General features: G+C 36.4%; 2 protein-coding genes across 2 annotated transcripts in view; both read right to left on the reverse strand.

Annotated features, from left to right (window-relative positions):
* Window positions 1-14183, reverse strand: part of LOC142357298 (la protein homolog) — a 45269-nt gene extending 31086 nt beyond the window's left edge. The window contains exon 1 of the mRNA XM_075408943.1: window positions 14174-14183. The gene's annotated coding sequence lies outside the window, so the exon portion shown is untranslated. The remainder of the gene's footprint in view (window positions 1-14173) is intronic.
* The window catches only part of LOC142357285 (mediator of RNA polymerase II transcription subunit 23-like), a 74863-nt gene that overhangs the window by 21034 nt on the left and 35470 nt on the right, over window positions 1-18359 (reverse strand). The window lies entirely within an intron of this gene.

Raw genomic sequence — 18359 nt, forward strand, 5'->3', positions numbered from 1 at the left:
TAGGAGCCTTCAAAACCTATTGTATCTCTGAGAACAAATAGTCACAATTTTAATATGATTATATTAATAACAATACTGGTTAAATTATTCAACATTTTAAAGCAAGTAGATATCTAACCTTAGGGTTATATTTTGAGTAATTTACCTGTTTCCACAACAAGAAGAAATGCTGCTCGATATTGTCCAAGCGCAACTGGAAGCCATTTCAGATCTCTCACTTCAAAACCACCCGCAATATAACGTATTGCCTCCTCAAGCTAACTGTATCATAATGATGGGCTATAACTTTGTGCGGGGGAAGTTTCGAGTTATGTTCTTGTAAAATCGAACCTTTATTACCAACGATAAAAACAAAACATTTCATTACATGCTAATTAATTCCTTGTCATTCATTTTATTAAAGTTAAATGAATTTAATGAAAACATAACAGGAAAAACTCGTGAAATATAATCCCAAGAAAGAAAAAAAACTGACAAATAATATACCTGACCACCTAAACAAGCCCAGCCAAAAAGACAATCTCAAAAAAATCATTGCTAAAGCTCTTGAAGCTTTTACCCTTAATGCCGCATGCGATAAAATTCAATATACCATTTAACACACGCACAAGCATTGAAAGAGATTTCTTGCCACTAAAGATAGATAAACTCGAGAAATATGACATATGATTCAAAAAATTTAAAGAAACTCAAATTTGCAAAAAACGTTCGATACGTTTTTTTTCACAGGAGTTCTTTCATGTCGCCAACCTGCAAGACTTAAAAAATTTTGTTGGCTAGTGAAGATTGTTAAACTCTTGGTTTTTTCACTACCATTTCATCCTCTTCAGAGACTATCCAGAATTTTACTTCAAACCTTATAGTTTCAGTGGCTAACAAAGATCGATGAATTTGGAAAATGATAAAAAAAATTGGCTTTATTCTGTTTTGAACCCCCCCCCCCCCACCACCCAGCTTAGTGAGCATAAATCATTTATGAACCCCATGTGCACGAGCTCTTTTTTCACATAGCAACGTGCTATATAACAACATATAATTTGTAACTGGGGATCATAAAAACACAGAGGGGGGGGGGGGGGGGGGGGGGGTGGGGGTTTTGAAGAAAAAATAGAATCGATCCAATTTTTTGGAACAAAATTCTATTTTGTAGACAATCATGTACACATTAAAAGTGCTCACAACAGCACAAGCATTACTCATGAAGAATTTTATACTACAAAGATGACAGACCAAGAACTCCATTGTTTCTCCAAAAAATTGCTAAAACTCATCGTGTTTAAATATTGATAACCAATAAATTATCTCAAGCAACTCTGAAGTAACTTATTATCAAACCGTAGAGGAGGTGCCGTGAAAACTCACTGGTGAAAAACTTTCAAATAATCTCAAAAAAATGCAAGTTCTACAAAAAAAGGTGCTAGAGTTCTAAATATAAAACAATGAAAACTATTTCATTGCCAGTACAAGCTATGAAGTAACCTCTTATCAAATCCTGGAACAAGTTCATTCGCCCTTCAGTCTTGAGAAACCTAAAAACTTAGAAGAAACTCCAAAATTTGAAGGTAATGCAAGTTTTATTTTTTAAAAAATTGGTAAAATTCGTGACGTGAAAACAATGAAAATTTTTCTTTTAACACCACAAAGCATGCCGTAATCTGTTGTCAAACCCTACAGGAGTTTCCTTGACACCTACGCTGAAAAAATGAAAAAACAAATATTTCAAAAAAGTTGAAAAAAAATCTAATAAAAATTAGTATTATATTGCGTGTTTATGTTTAGAGTACCAAAACATTTAGCTCTTAAAATGGTCATAAAAGGTGATTATGTCTTGCAAAAGACAAGTAAAATCTTTTACAAAACTCAATTTTAGATTGGTTCAAAAATATTCTAACGAAAAATTCTAACATTTTCGGCTCAAAGCTACTAAAAATGATCTTTTAGCCTTAAGTTACGGCCTTTCCAGAAGTCTCACTACTGTGAGCACTCGAGACTAGTAATAGCCGTTAAGGGTTTCAACTGAAACTTGATGAGTTTTACCTTTCATCTCGTTTTCAAAGCTCAAATTCCAAATCTCTTTCATCTTACTATAAAAAGACAGAGCAGCAATAAAATCCATTTGTTGTAAATTGGTTCACCTACAAAATTACAAGTTCCACAGAAATTTTCTAGTTTATTGAATGCATTCTAAAGCCAAATAAAAAAACAGTGATGCATGTTGAAAGTAACTGTGATGTTTTATAAGTGAAAACAGTTTCAAAAACATAAGAGAACAAATTTGGAACAACAATCCAGCAAGAAACAATTGACCATTAAGATCAAATAAACCAACAGACAAATAGCTTTATAGGTTAACTGATATTTCTGGCAGCCGTGGTGGCCCCTTGCTATGGTTGTGGTCGTTGAAGCAAGTTCACGATCACCCATCAACCCTAGAAGAAACGATCCACCATTCAAAGCCAAGGCTTCTACAGCAGCGCTGTTTTTCCCCCCCAATTGCTGGAATTTCGGGCTGCCAACGGCACGGTGCACGCGGCAATCACCACAATCTGAAAACGCTATACAACCCAGATGTCCAAAATGTGAAAGAACTTGTGTCAAACTTAAAGAACCTAAATATGGGGCCAATTATCAAAAAATCGACCATAGCCACGATCCCGCATTGCATTTTTTTAAAACTATTGTCAATCAAGGTTTCAATCTCCGATTAATTGCAGAAAAAGAACCGAAAAGGAAGCAACGAAGAGCGAAGAGAAAAGGAACGGACGATCAAGATGCTGATTCCGAATAGAGTGAATTTATTTGTTGTGTAGTAACAATGTAGTAGGACAATGAATTTTCTTGTTCAGACTCTTGTTTGGGGTTAAAAACACAAACTGCTTCCTATCTACTTTGTGAGAGAATTAGTTGTCCAGACACTTAGCAAAGAGCCGCCTTTTATCTTTGTTTTTTTTTCCTGCCGCCATCATTCCAAAGTGCGCTAAAAAGTGCTCTACCTGCAAGAAAGCAACCAGCAAGATAAAAAGCGATAAAAGCGACACAATATTATTTGTGTCATTTAAAGTTCATATGCATCTCAAACCACGCTTAACATGACTTCCAAAATAGAATTAAATGGCATTGAAGAGTTGGGCAGCTTCGAATGATTCTCTGCAGCAATTGAACAATTGTTTGAACAACAACGAACGCGCCAATTTGATAAGACGCCTCATCATCCAAAAGAAGGGAGAAAAGACTTGAATTATAAATGTCGTATAGCTAACAAATTTCAAAATAACAACAGAAACAGAAAGGGCAAACTGAATGACAATGAATGCGAGACGGTTGAGGCGAAGAGCGAAAGCAAATGAAAAGAATTTTTATGTGCGCGCAGCAGCACAAGCCATGAAAAGAATAAGTTATCTATATGGTTTTGGAACATGCAGCTTGGTTTTAGTCTTTGGAGGTCAACATGAGGTCATTTAGAGGTTGTGTTGGCATTGAATGCGAAGACTGTGACTGTCATTTGAGGTCATATGGTTGCAATTATTTAAAAATTTGAGATAATTAGGATCTGACTTCTACGTTGAAAGTTTCTATGCTGATGTCATCTGCCGTTTTGGACTTTTGACCTCTACATCCACGAATGCATAAAATAGTGCTCTTTAGAAGCTGACACGGGTGCGGATAAATTTAATGACTTCTGGGTATCGTTCGTTTGATTTTTGGGCTATGGGGGAAGCAATGCGTCTGATGATTCTTTTCATCATGACGAGTTCTTTTCATCATCCAAAAGAAGAACAAAAATTTGAAACCGAAACAAGGGAAATGATTGATCGCCTGAGGAATATGGAAAGTTGTTTCGCGAATTGTGTGGATACGAATGTAGATGACGCCATCAAATGATCGTGCGAAAACGTTAACGAAAAAAATATTGATGCTATAGTCCTTCAGCCAAAAATGCAGGGTCCGCCTCATCTGGGGTGAACAACAGGATGAAGAGTGAAATGGGTCTCATCAGGAAAGTACACATATTTAGGGGTCAAAGATGACCTTGAGAAAACAAATTTTGGAGCAGTAATTTTTTTTTAATCTTCAAAAATGTAAATTTAAAGTTATAACTACAACAAAAACGTTTGGTTAAATATTTACATTTTCAAAATCGCCTCGCAAATATATGAATAGTTTGGTCTTTATACTTCAGTAGAACAAATTTCTAAAGCCTCTTACTTGTCTATCTATTGGAACACGTTCATGCAGTTTGACCATTTCGCTGCTTAGTTTTTCCTTAAATAAATTTTTAGTTTTCTCTTTTCGGATTTCAATTGGCAAATTATTCCACTTCCTAGAAAAATTTCTAATCAGTGACCTGTCACTGCATTTGGAATGGCACTTATTCTTTGGAAAGTACTGGAGAGTTCTGGAGTTTTTGGTCAATTCGTACTTTACAAAAATCCTGATTGAGGAGTTTTTGGTTTCTCGACTGCTCTCTTTATACTGTGAGCGGAGGTCAAAAAATTTAAGACAAAGGTTTTTAATGAAGAACTCTGCTGCTATAGGTTAATTGATATTTCGGGCAGCCGTGGTGGCCCCTTGCTATGGTTGTGGTCGTTGAAGCAAGTTCACGATCACCCATCAACCCTAGAAGAGACGATCAACCATTCAAAGCCAAGGCTTCTACAGCAGCGCCGTTTTTCCCCCAATTGCTGGAATTTCGGGCTGTCAACGGCACGGTGCACTTGGCAATCACCACAGTCTGAAAACGCTATACAACCCAGATGTCCAAAATGTGAAAGAACTTGTGTCAAACTTGAAGAACCTAAATATGGGGCCAATTATCAAAAAATCGACCATAGCCACGATCCCGCATTGCATTTTTTAAAACTATTGTCAATCAAGGTTTCAATCTCCCATTAATTGCAGAAAAAGAACCGAAAAGGAAGCAACGAAGAGCGAAGAGAAAAGGAACGGACGATCAAGATGCTGATTCCGAATAGAGTGAATTTATTTGTTGTGTAGTAACAATGTAGTAGGACAATGAATTTTCTTGTTCAGACTCTTGTTTGGGGTTAAAAACACAAACTGCTTCCTATCTACTTTGTGAGAGAAGTGAAAACAGTTTCAAAAACATAAGAGAACAAATTTGGAACTACAATCCAGCAAGAAACAATTGACCATTAAAATCAAATAAACCAACAGACAAATAGCTTTATAGGTTAATTGATATTTCGGGCAGCCGTGGTGGCCCCTTGCTATGTTTGTGGTCGTTGAAGCAAGTTCACGATCACCCATCAACCCTAGAAGAAACGATCCACCATTCAAAGCCAAGGCTTCTACAGCAGCGCTGTTTATCCCCCAATTGCTGGAATTTCGGGCTGCCAACGGCACGGTGCACGCGGCAATCACCACAATTTGAAAACGCTATACATCCCAGATGTCCAAAATGTGAAAGAACTTGTGTCAAACTTGAAGAACCTAAATATGGGGCCAATTATCAAAAAATCGACCATAGCCACGATCCAGCATTGCATTTTTTAAAACTATTGTCAATCAAGGTTTCAATCTCCGATTAATTGCAGAAAAAGAACCGAAAAGGAAGCAACGAAGAGCGAAGAGAAAAGGAACGGACGATCAAGATGCTGATTCCGAATAGAGTGAATTTATTTGTTGTGTAGTAACAATGTAGTAGGACAAGGAATTTTCTTGTTCAGACTCTTGTTTGGGGTTAAAAACACAAACTGCTTCCTATCTACTTTGTGAGAGAATTAGTTGTCCAGACACTTAGCAAAGAGCCGCTTTTTATCTTTGTTTTTTTTCCTGCCGCCATCATTCCAAAGTGCGCTAAAGAGTGCTCTACCTGCAAGAAAGCAACCAGCAAGATAAAAAGCGATAAAAGTGACACAATATTATTTGTGTCATTTAAAGTTCATATGCATCTCAAACCACGCTTAACATGACTTCCAAAATAGAATTAAATGGCATTGAAGAGTTGGGCAGCTTCGAATGATTCTCTGCAGCAATTGAACAATTGTTTGAACAACAACGAACGCGCCAATTTGATAAGACGCCTCATCATCCAAAAGAAGGGAGAAAAGACTTGAATTATAAATGTCGTATGGCTAACAAATTTCAAAATAACAACAGAAACAGAACGGGCAAACTGAATGGCAATGAATGCGAGACGGTTGAGGCGAAGAGCGAAAGCAAATGAAAAGAATTTTTATGTGCGCGCAGCAGCACAAGCCATGAAAAGAATAAATTATCTAAATGGTTTTGGAACATGCAGCTTGGCTTTAGTCTTTGGAGGTCAACATGAGGTCATTTAGAGGTTGTGTTGGCATTGAATGCGAAGACTGTGATTGTCATTTGAGGTCATATGGTTGCAATTATTTAAAAATTTGAGATAATTAGGATCTGACTTCTACGTTGAAAGTTTCTATGCTGATGTCATCTGCCGTTTTGGACTTTTGACCTCTACATCCACGAATGCACAAAATAGTGCTCTTTAGAAGACTGAAGCTGACACGGGTGCGGATAAATTTAATGACTTCTGGGTATCGTTCGTTTGATTTTTGGGCTATGGGGGAAGCAATGCGTCTGATGATTTTTTTCATCATGACGAGTTCTTTTCATCATCCAAAAGAAGAACAAAAAATTGAAACCGAAACAAGGGAGAGGACTGATCGCCTGAGGAATATGGAAAGTTGTTTCGCGAATTGTGTGGATACGAATGTAGATGACGCCATCAAATGATCGTGCGAAAACGTTAACAAAAAAAATATGCTATAGTCCTTCAGCCAAAAAATGCAGGGTCCGCCTCATCTGGGGTGAACAACAGGATGAAGAGTGAAATGGGTCTCATCAGGAAAGTACACATATTTAGGGGTCAAAGATGACCTTGAGAAAACAAATTTTGGAGCAGTAATTTTTTTTTAATCTTCAAAAATGTAAATTTAAAGTTATAACTACAACAAAAACGTTTGGTTAAATATTTACATTTTCAAAATCGCCTCGCAAATATATGAATAGTTTGGTCTTTATACTTCAGTAGAACAAATTTCTAAAGCCTCTTACTTGTCTATCTATTGGAACACGTTCATGCAGTTTGACCATTTCGCTGCTTAGTTTTTCCTTAAATAAATTTTTAGTTTTCTCTTTTCGGATTTCAATTGGCAAATTATTCCACTTCCTAGAAAAATTTCTAATCAGTGACCTGTCACTGCATTTGGAATGGCACTTATTCTTTGGAAAGTACTGGAGAGTTCTGGAGTTTTTGGTCAATTCGTACTTTACAAAAATCCTGATTGAGGAGTTTTTGGTTTCTCGACTGCTCTCTTTATACTGTGAGCGGAGGTCAAAAAATTTAAGACAAAGGTTTTTAATGAAGAACTCTGCTGGTCTTTCAATAATAGATCTCCTGCACTGTCAAAATTTTTTGCGCAGGTGGCAAACCTTTATTCCCCAATTTATTTGTCTATTAACTCTCTGAAGTTACATAACCAACAACGATTGAAAAAAATGTCACTGAAATTGAGATGGGACAAAACAAGTGATTTAAAAAGCCCGATTCTTGCTTTTAATGGTAGAAAATGTCTTACTAAGTAAATTGACCTAATAGCATTTGCCATTTTTGTTAACGTTTTATTTAGCTGAATATCAAAATTTAGATTGTTATCAATCATTATACCTAAATAACGACAAATTGTTTTTGGCTCTATGAAAATTCCATTATAATGAAACTGTTCAATTTTTTTTTCACAATTTCTGTTTTTATCTCGGTTTAAAGTTAGCATATTTTGCCTAATATAACTGTCAGTATATTCAAATACACTGTTAATTTCGCATAAAAGATTTTCATCGGATTTGGAATGACAAATAATGCATGTGTCATCTGCAAACTGTAAAACGTCCTCTTTTTTTTCATTTTGTCTGGGAAATCGTTGATATATATTATAAAAATTAAAGGTCCGATAACTGTTCCTTGAGGTACTCCGTGATTGATTGTCACCCAGATCCAATATTCAATGCCGTTCTTTACGCACTGTTTTCTGTTAGATAAAAACGATTCTTGCATTGCAATTGATTCCGTACTAAAATTTTGCATTTTTTTCGAAAAAAATTTTGTGAGATATTGAGTTAAAAGCTCTGGCCAAATCCAAGAATATACTAACAACGGTTTCGTTTTCTTCTAACAAACTGTTCACTGATTTTGTCAACGATATTACTGTATCATTCGAAGATTTTCTTTTCAGAAACCCAAACCATTTTTTTTTATTATTTCATACTTTTCAACATGTTCTAGCATTTGTTGGAGCAAAAGTCTTTTAAAAATTTTTGCAAGAGTCGGTGTAACTGAAATTGGTCGGTAGTTTTCTGCTTCCAGTGGATCACCTTTTTTGTAAAAAGGAGTTACATATGCTTTTTTAAGTACATCGGGAAAAACATTTTTTGATATGCATTCGTTTATTGCAAACTGTAGATGTGTTTCAATAGACATTTTGCTACACTTGAAGGACCATGTAGTAAGTAATCCAGGACCCGCTGCTTTGTTTTGTGGTAATTGATCAATTACAGTGAACAGTTCTTTTCTCGTTATATGTCTGAAGGAAAACTCAGTTTTGTCAAAATCATAGTCCGGTAGCTCAACTTTTTTTGTCTCGCCTTCGTATAAACCTAATTTAGAAAAACAAATATTAATTGTGTTAGCGATTTCTTTTCTGTCTTTTAAAGTATGTTGTTTCAACCGAATTCTAGAAATTTCGCTATTTTTATCCTCTCGTTTTATCTTTGTTTTAATGAATTTCCGCTGTTGTTTTAAATTGGGAAGACTTTCGAACAATTTCTGTGAATAATTGTGACTCGCTCTTCTAAGTAGTCTCTTTGTATGTTTTCTTATTCTTTTTGTATGAGTTATATGTGTCAACGTCTCTTTCTTCCTTCCAAATAATGAAAAACCTGTGCTTTTAGTTGATGAGATTCACTATTTCTCTGGAAACCATTCCTTTTTTGTTGACTTTGACGATGGCTCTCCTATTTTAATGGGAAATACATTATTCAGAATATTTTCAAACATATTTGAAAATTTTTCAAAAATTGAGTTTGCATTGTTTTGTTGATACATGGGACCCCAATCTGCTGATGCAATTCTTTTGTCAAGATTAGCTCTACCAAATTGTCTATTATCCCTGTAAAAAAACTGCGTTTTGTTGTTTTCATAATCGGTATCCAGTGACGAAAGGAAAATTTGTGCAAAATGATCACTTCCAAATAACTGCTCGATAACAGTTGTATCAAAAGTTTGGTGTTTTGTTGTTAAGCAGTGATCAATCAGTGTTTCCTGATTTCCATTGGTCCAGGTTGGAGAATTTTTTTTACTATATCAAGCCCATTGTTGGAAGCAAATTCTGTCAGTAACTCTCTTTCTCTTTGATTGAAAAAATTGGTGTTATTGTCTCCGAATAGAATTACATTATCTGTTATTGAATATGCGCCTGAAATTTCTGATGTCAACTCTCCTAGAAAAAAAATTGCCCAAGTTTTTGTTGGAACAATAAGAAACGTTTACTAGAAGTTTTTCCTTAAACGGTGCTTGTATTTCAAGCCATAATGATTCAAAAAAAACTTCTTTTAATAGAGTTGAGATCATTCCGTATTTTATGTTTGAATGTATTTGGTACCCATATTCCTACTCCACCACCTCTCGTTAACTGCGTCACGTCAATTTTGATCTGCTTAGATGAACAAAGTGGTACCAACAACTGAAGCAGTAAAATTACTGGAAGTCATTGGTGTGCCATCCCAGATAATTAATGAAACTGAGAACACATGGAAAACTTGACACAACGAGAGGAAATTTGAGAGCACTCACGTTCACTCTGTCTGCTGAACTTAAAACCAGATTGGTTCGAACTAAAATAGTAGAAAAATGAACCAAACTGATCCGCAAAGAGGTATTTGTTCTAACAGCACCATCGAAACATCATGTTAAGAAAAAGAAAGAAGAGTTGTGTTTCATGAAGAGAAGAACTGGTTTCAACATGGAGACGAACACGGTTTACTGCAACTCTCAACCTGGATTTTTAACAATGATGTGAAAATTTGAAATAAAGAACACAGTCCATGAAGTTTGATTAAGTTTTTCACGTAAAATTCTGTATTTTAGTCAGTCGCCAGAACGCAGAATTAGGTTCACTTCAACTTTAATCCTCAACGACCACAATGTAATATCTTAACTTAAGTTATGACGGATTGAAAACATTGAGTCATTTGAATTGTTATTGGATAACTGCACCATCTATCGTCCTGAAAGTACGCTAGAAAGCAACACAAAAACCCATGGTGATGCTGTAATTGCAATATAAGGAATCAACTCTGAACCACTGAAATCATGTCAAACTGAATGCTAAGTGTTTTAGTGACTCAAAATCAACCAAAAAACAATCAATATATGTGCATTCTACAAAAATCCAAATTGCAATGAATATGGGTACAAAACAGAAGACTTCAAAAAACTGTAAGCAGCAATTCCGAAAAAAAGAAAAGACAATCATTTGTGGTGACATGAATTTTCAGTTATACAAGTGAAGATAATGAAGAACAGGCTGTTCTCGACTTATTTGACAATGAAATGCATCAGCCAGCGATAGAGATCTCAATTTCTGCAGGCAACACTTTGGATGCGTTTTCAAAAATGCTCCATCATTGCCAGCACTGACGAGGGACAAACGAAGTCCTAAAAGTGTTCAATTCATTAAACTGTCAGATTTTTTTTCGGATACCTGCACATTGAGTATAAGCCGACGACAGAAAACTTCCGCAGCTTCAAAAAAACTCATTATGCGAAGATCAACAAAATTTTTTGAAAGTTTGAATTCAAATCAAAAGGCCATACCAACAAATACAAACTGTACAAAGTTATACGACCTCTTCGACTCTCTGATCAACACTACTGTCCCTAGACGAACAAGGGATTTGCAATCACTGCTTCCGTGGATAACGCCCAACACGTCAACCATGTTGAATAAGCTAAAAACTCAGAAACGATTTGATGTAACAACCCACAATTGATCAAAAAACAGCTGCTGGCAAGCTGCAGAACACAGGAACATAAATTGTTGATTCAAATAAATCAATAATAGGAAAAACTGTTGTCCACCAGAGACACAGATGTGATAATTAAGCACTTGAAAAGCATAAAAAAATTTAAGGATTGCAAAAAATTAGTCATAGGTCAACGGTCAGCATGGAACACAGTAGAAAAATTGATGCTACTGAACGAGTTTTTTCCAATCTATGTACTTAATCAGGGGGTACTTTGAAGTATAAGACATAAAAACCCAGAACCCAACGTTGACAAATTGCAACGTCTCCAGGAAAGAAATCTTACAGATTCCAGAAGAGGTTGACGGCACAAGATCATAACGCCCAAACGGCTATTCAACCATCTTGTTCACGAGGACGGCAAAATATGAGCTTATAACTGCACACGGCCATAAAAACATCAGACGTCTCAATACATCAGCAAGATGTCGGATGATTGCAGCAGTCACACTTATCTTCCAAAAGGGACAAAAGACTGGTCGCAAAAAAACCGGCTCTGCTAAAAATTGGTAGCAAAGCTTTCTAGAATTTTGTATACGAAGTTTTTTTTCAGCACTTTATGAAAGTCCTGACGAAATTTCTACAAAGCTTCGTTCAACAAAGTAACCAAAAAAAACGATCAAAACGCGAAAACATGATGTCATTTTTGATGAAGATATACGGGGTCATGGATCAAAACATGATAAACGACATAACATCTTTAAATCCGAAGTCTTCTACAAAGGCCCCCCTCGAAATCTTCTAACTTCCTAAGTTAGAAATACTCTTTTGTTGTGCAATAATTATTTTGGTTATACAAGTGCAAGCAATGATGAACAATTTGTTCTCGACTTATTTGAAAGTGAAGTGTATCATCAAGCGGAAAAACTCTCAACTCCTGCAAGCAACACTTTGGTAGGAGTTTTTAAATTTGCTCCCTTTTTGCCAGCTCTGACGAGGAATAAACAAAATTTTATAATTGTTCAAATCACTAAACTGTCCAACTATTATTCTAATGACCGGACAGTGAGCATAAGCCGTCGATAGAAAATTTCCGCAGCTTCAGAAGAGCTGATTAAGCGAAGATCAACAAAATCATTGGAAAGTTTGAACTCAAGTCGAAGTACCATACCGAAAATGAAGGTTTCTATCAAAGCGTACAAAAGGGACAAATGACTTGTCAGAAGCAACCGGCTAGTCTCTTTGCGACATATTGACCGCAATTTTCAAGATGTGTATACAAAGTACTTTTTCAGCACTTTGTGAAAGTCATGACCAACCTTCAACCTGACTTCATAAGAAAATGATCAGAATTCAAAAATAGGCTGTCAAGTGTGAAGTGGATATATGAGGCCATCGATCAAAAGATAACAGATGACATAACATCTACTCAGATTTCTCCTAAGTCTTCCCCCATCTCCCCCCTCAAAACTCTCCTACAAAAAGTCAGCTAACTTGCAGTCGGCGACTGTCCTCATTAGATACTGTACAACTATCTAAGAGCAGACAGTTTAAGATCGAGAGGACTGGAGGTCACCAACGGTGTTGCTCACGAATTTTTACTTAGCGCCCTTCTCTTCTGCATTTTCATGAACGATCAGCTCAATTTTTTTCGACTCAGTGAGCCCTTCCAATTTAAAGACAACTTGAAGAAGCTGGTGCTAGTAAAGACCTAACGCGAGGTTCAGGGGATATCATATAGATTAAAGAATGGCTCTAAAGAAACAAGATGGAACTAGCAAAAGCAACAAGTGCTCAACCTTGATGATTCGTTGAAAAAAATCAGTCAAACCGGTCCCTGATTATAATCAGTCTAAACCAGCTCAAACCTATCCGCCAATGCAATGAACGCTCTTGCAATTTTCATCAGCAAATCTATAGCTGGGCAGCACTTATGAGTACTAGATTCAAAACAGAAAAAAATTTCTTTTCAGTATCAGAATGAATATGGCCTACGAAGTGAAAACAACCGTCGAAATATGAAAGAAAAAATACCTTGTTCTCTGAGTACTGCTATACATAAGTAACTGGTTCAGGCCTTTGAAAACAGAATTTATTAAACCGGTGAAGTTCCAGCGGGAAGCAGCAAGTGGCTTTCAGGAAACAGGAACCCTAAAGAAGCCACATAGGCTTTTGAATGTCCCGCATCCACCAATATACGTTCAAATGAATGACTTCCCTACTCTTTCTAGGGCAGTGGGCGAGGACAGTAAATACATGCCAGAAACAGACGGAATATTTGGACTTAATACCAAATTGATCATTCTGCAGAAAATCAGACTCAAGAAGCTGACAGAATATCTTATCTTTGAAAATTGCAGAATAGCAAAGAGAATTGATTATGAAGTAAACTTCTTGGTGATCAACGGCCTCAAAAATTGGTTTTTAAAGCTAATGAGGAAGTACGTGGACAATAGATTCCACGAATTGAGTAGCTGCAATTGGCATCTCTGCTGTCATAAGCCGAAGTGAAGAAATATATGGACCAGTTTTCAAGATCGCTCATGGCTTAACTTTCAATCGACAGCTGTTGAACATCCACATCAACAGCAACAATAGCAACAACAAACATTAGAAATCTTTTAAATTGATTAAGAATAACATATCAAAAATAGCTTTGACACTGCAAGGAACATCAGATAAAATAGCTTTAGCCTTACCGATAGTATCAGATTAAAGTACGCCATATCTCATTCTTGTTTAGGAGACAAAAATGCAAAAAAAAATTTGGCCAAATAAAAATTTCATATTCGGATGAATAATTTGAACTATCACTTATTTAACGTATATACCCACCAATTTAACGTATAGCCCCCAATCAAGGCAATTAAACGATATGGTGTATAGCTTTCGGAGTGGTCAAATGAATCCTTAGAAGGTTCAAATGCGTTTTTATGAACAAATTAAGGTTGTTATATACCTATTTTGATATATATTTGGCGCTTGGTAATTTTTGTGCTGTAATGTTAGGATTAACTATTAAGTGATCACAGTGATTTTCTTTTTTCCCAATTAACTGGCTGAGTTGTTGAATAGCCAGGAATGGCATTTTGCGGCTAGTCTTCGGTGTGCATGGTCGACAGCTCAAACTTAAAGAACTCATCAGGCTGAAAAGTTAATTTAATAAGCTAAATTGAGAAAACTAGATGTGAGGTGTTAAAAGATGCTGAAACGATGGTATAAAAACATTGCTAGTATATGGAGTAACAAGTTGTCGATGAAAACTGTTAGGGTTAGTGTCAACAAAAGCTTCAGAGGTACGTAATTGTGTAATTTCATGAATAACGTAAGTTTTAAGAGAGTCATGTCGTGTACAGTTGATACTGCCAGTTGATCAAGATTACTTTCATTGGTTGTAATTGATGTTTTTCATCGGTTCAAACTTTCATCGATTGTTTTTTGTTAGTTTTTCTTTTATTCGCTTAATGAGCACAAAGCTAGTGTCAGTTTTGGTTTTGAAGTAAGGTAATTCCGTTATATTGCGCAGCAATGACATCAATTGCTTGAGCGGGTGTGCTAAGCGAACTTTAATGGTAGCTGAGAACTGCAATGTTGGAGATCTGGTCTGATTTTTATGTGTTCACTTTCAAGTTGAGTTCCGCTGTCGAGGGTTTTGATGCATACATGACATTCTTTGTGTTCCCTGTTTTGAGGTATAGTGTCACTGTTGATGCTATATTCTCTCAGAGAAAAGGATTTGGATGCAGATGTTATGAGCCAGATCCCATATCCTAAATTGGTTGCTTTTTCTGGTGAAGGTAACGTTAGTCGTCTCGTGTCACACACTGTGAGTGCTGTTATCGGGCTATGAAAGTATAGTGTTGTCAAGCAGGATTATTGACCCAGATGTGTAGCCAGGGTTTGATGACAAATTTTGTAGCGAGCTGATCCTAGACAACTATTTTATTGATCCTTGGTAAGAACTGTCGTTACCATTGAGTCTTCAGATATAGCTAAATATGGGCCTTGAATGACCCATTGTAGAGCTCTTGAAGGTTCTGTTTGAAGCATTGGCACTAATTGAGCGTGGTACACATTAAATGTGGTTTAGTTAGAGGCAAGCGGAATCGCTATTGTAAAAAGTAAGCCTTCATATACAGTAGATACTTCACGTAAAAGTTGGGCATCATAATATGACAACAAATCAGTCATAGGAATAGCCTAATTTAGACAACCAGCAGCATTTTTTTGGCTTTCGTATTCCGAGTCAAGTATCACTAGTTATGAGTTTTGGGGCACTAGTGACATTGGTAGTCTTTTATTTAGTAATATGGGTATTGATTTCAGAAGGTTTATTCGAAAATCATATAATGCTGAGCGGTAGCTTTTGGCATCTGCAAAAAAAACATTTAGAAGCGAGGCCACAGTTTCAAAATTAAAATTTAATTGTTGATTTGAGAAAGATAATTGGTTACAATCTCGCATGATATGAATATTCTTCTCCAAGACAACAAATTGTTTTTCTATAATCTTCCAAGTTAGATTTTGATTTTCATTCATTTCCATCTGCGCCTTTTGTATTTTGCTAAGTTCGTTGGAGATAATGATGAATTGTTCATTTGCCCGGCCTTCAACTTGTTGGACATGGTCTGTTAAAGCAGACGTGTATTGATTGAAGAGTTCAATGCTTTCGGCGTTTTGGCGCCCGTAGTTTTGGCACATACCGGTAATTCCTGTAATGCCGCAATCTCCTCCTCCTAATAGAACCCCCGCCAAAAAGTTTCAAGCCTGCCAAATAGTAGCCGCTACGGGGGCTCCCCTACAAGTTCTAGTTGGTCTTTGAGCCTCGAGGAAGGCTGCGCTTTCTCTTCTGATGTGCTCATCTTATTGTTTTTGTTTTTTCGATTTCTTCGTCAATTTTTATGAGGAGCCAATTGAGGTTGAATTCTCCTGTTGTTGAGTTGAATTAGGTCAATGAATTCAGTGGTCACCTAATGGAGGGGTTTTCTCACTTAGACTTTAATACTTCCAGCAGTTCTTTGAGTTCATTGCGGGAAGTAAAGTTGTATTGGGAGAATGGTAAAAGGAATTCCACATTTATGAATTTCTCAGCTAGCAGAAGTTTGGATTCATAATTTAACATAGTTCCTCTTGATAAATATTCAAGACTTTGTGAGCTTGAGGTTGGCTGAACATGGTAAAATTTGATTAACTATATTTTTAAATAGACTCTCATTGTGTTTGCCATCGACTGTTTGATGACAGTAGTAATTTAAGCAAATGAAAGTGAGAGGTTGGTGACTTTCTTTGTTCATAATTGTTTGTTTGCAAACGTGTTGAGTTCGTTATGTTAAATGTAAATCACGTTTATAGAGATCATATGTGTCAATCTGACGGTGGGTCCATTTTTGATAACTTAATGCAAGAATGGTACTTATTATCCTGCGCTTGGAATTTGGTCCCGGAATATTGCACCGCAGTGCCCACAGACTACAATGCCAATGACCAAGATTCATTATCTCAAGTTCTTATTCCAACGCTTGTGACGCTATTGATGATTATCATAAGTGTTTTGTTATTTGTTATCGTTAAAATTTAGTTCACGATTTTGTAGAGGTTTTTTTTGTTGCTGCCGAACTTTTTCATCGTTGAGATTGGCATAGAGCGATAGCTGACCATCTTGCCAGATTGTGAGAAGTAAAAAAATATGAAGAATTAGAAACTATAGTTTGAAATTATACTGACTTCATACTTTTGAGCATCTTAACTGAAAACAACACTAGATAATTTTAGCAGTTGGCAATTTCTGGACAGAGTTTGTTGCGTTTTAATGGCTTTATACATTCAGTTTACCAATTTGATCTGTTAGCATTGGGGTAATTTTATTGTTTAATGAGTTTGCAGTCCTAATTGCTGTTCAATTTATGTTACTCAGCATATTTGTTTTGTAATAAGCGTTGCTGGTCTGTTATATGAAATTAGAGTGTCAGTTATTGTGTTTTTATAATTTGTTTCAGATGTCTTGTTCTATGAGTTTTTACTGCCTTTGGCAAACAGTTTGCAAATAAAGAGAGTTGGAAATCGGCTGGATTGAAGCGTCTATACACGGTTAACTGAAGAGGTTTGAAGACTTGGAAAGGTGTTGTCGATGAAGTGCGGAAGGATAATGAAAGTATTCATTAATGGCCGGGAAATTAGGGGAAATGTCCGCGAAATCGAGCACGACGATGTAAAGTTCAGGCAAAGTAAAGCATAATCGTTTCATATTGATAACTTATGTCAGTTCTCACCACCCTCCGAGCTTCAAGAAAGTGCTGTAGCTGAAATTTTTGGAAGTCGAAAATGGTTTACTGAAGGTCATATATAGTCATGTGGCGATGATTCATTTGCTGTAACGATGTTTGGAAAGAAAATTTTCATATATGCAGAAAGAGGGCAACCAATTGATTGGCTTGTGGTGTCTTTGACATCTGCAGTCAGTTTTATTGACTTGGCTGTGAAAAGGACTCCTATCGAATGGAGAGATCGAATATACTTCTATCTAATGAGGAAAAACAGTCTATTTGTTCAGCATGCTTTAGTTAGACACGCTGTGTTGACGATTGAAGGTCCTTCTTTTATCGTTGGATGGGAGGCTGCATTTGCTTCGGATTCATAACGTTTGGTTACTGTTAGTAGCAGATATCCGTTTGGTGTTGGAACTAAAGAGCAGCGACTTTTCTGTACTTTGAGTTCTGAAGGACAGGATTTACATCTGACTCAAATTCATGGTGATTGCGGGACAGAGTTGAGGCGAGAGAAGGCTGTAACTGGACTAATAAAGAACTGGCAGCCAAGGCGGGGAAACAGAAAGCCCTGGAGACATCTTTGTCACTTCGTCACTCCAGATGTCACTTCAAAAGATGGAACAGACAGAAGAAACAATGTGATTATTGCTTTTTTATGCGCATTTTTGTCTAAATTTTTCTTCAATTTGAGTCACTTGTGTTTGCTTCATTCGAGCTTCTTAGTAAAAGGAGGTATGCTCATTGCAGTTCTCTGTTTCAGCCCGTCTGGTGAGCATGAGAAAGCGGTATAAACCTTCTGAGGCGTCTACATCAACGACAGTTAGAGATGATTCGGATGATGCATTTAGGCAGCAATTAATAAGGTTCAAATTTTTGTTGTTTATTTGGCCACTTTAGATAAATAAGTTAAACATAGCGTACATAAATAAAGCCCATAAACAATTGGACACGTACTGTAATAATTAGCTTGGTTCTATAGGTCCAAGTTGCTCTCAGAAAATTTAGTCCTTATAATCTCATTTATGTGATTTACTTTTAAAAATTTGAATTTATGGCCCAAGACTTTGGAGTAAGGTA

The sequence above is a fragment of the Convolutriloba macropyga genome, chromosome 2 (genome assembly GCF_964194025.1).
Source record: "Convolutriloba macropyga chromosome 2, txConMacr16.3, whole genome shotgun sequence".
NCBI lineage: Eukaryota > Metazoa > Xenacoelomorpha > Acoela > Convolutidae > Convolutriloba > Convolutriloba macropyga.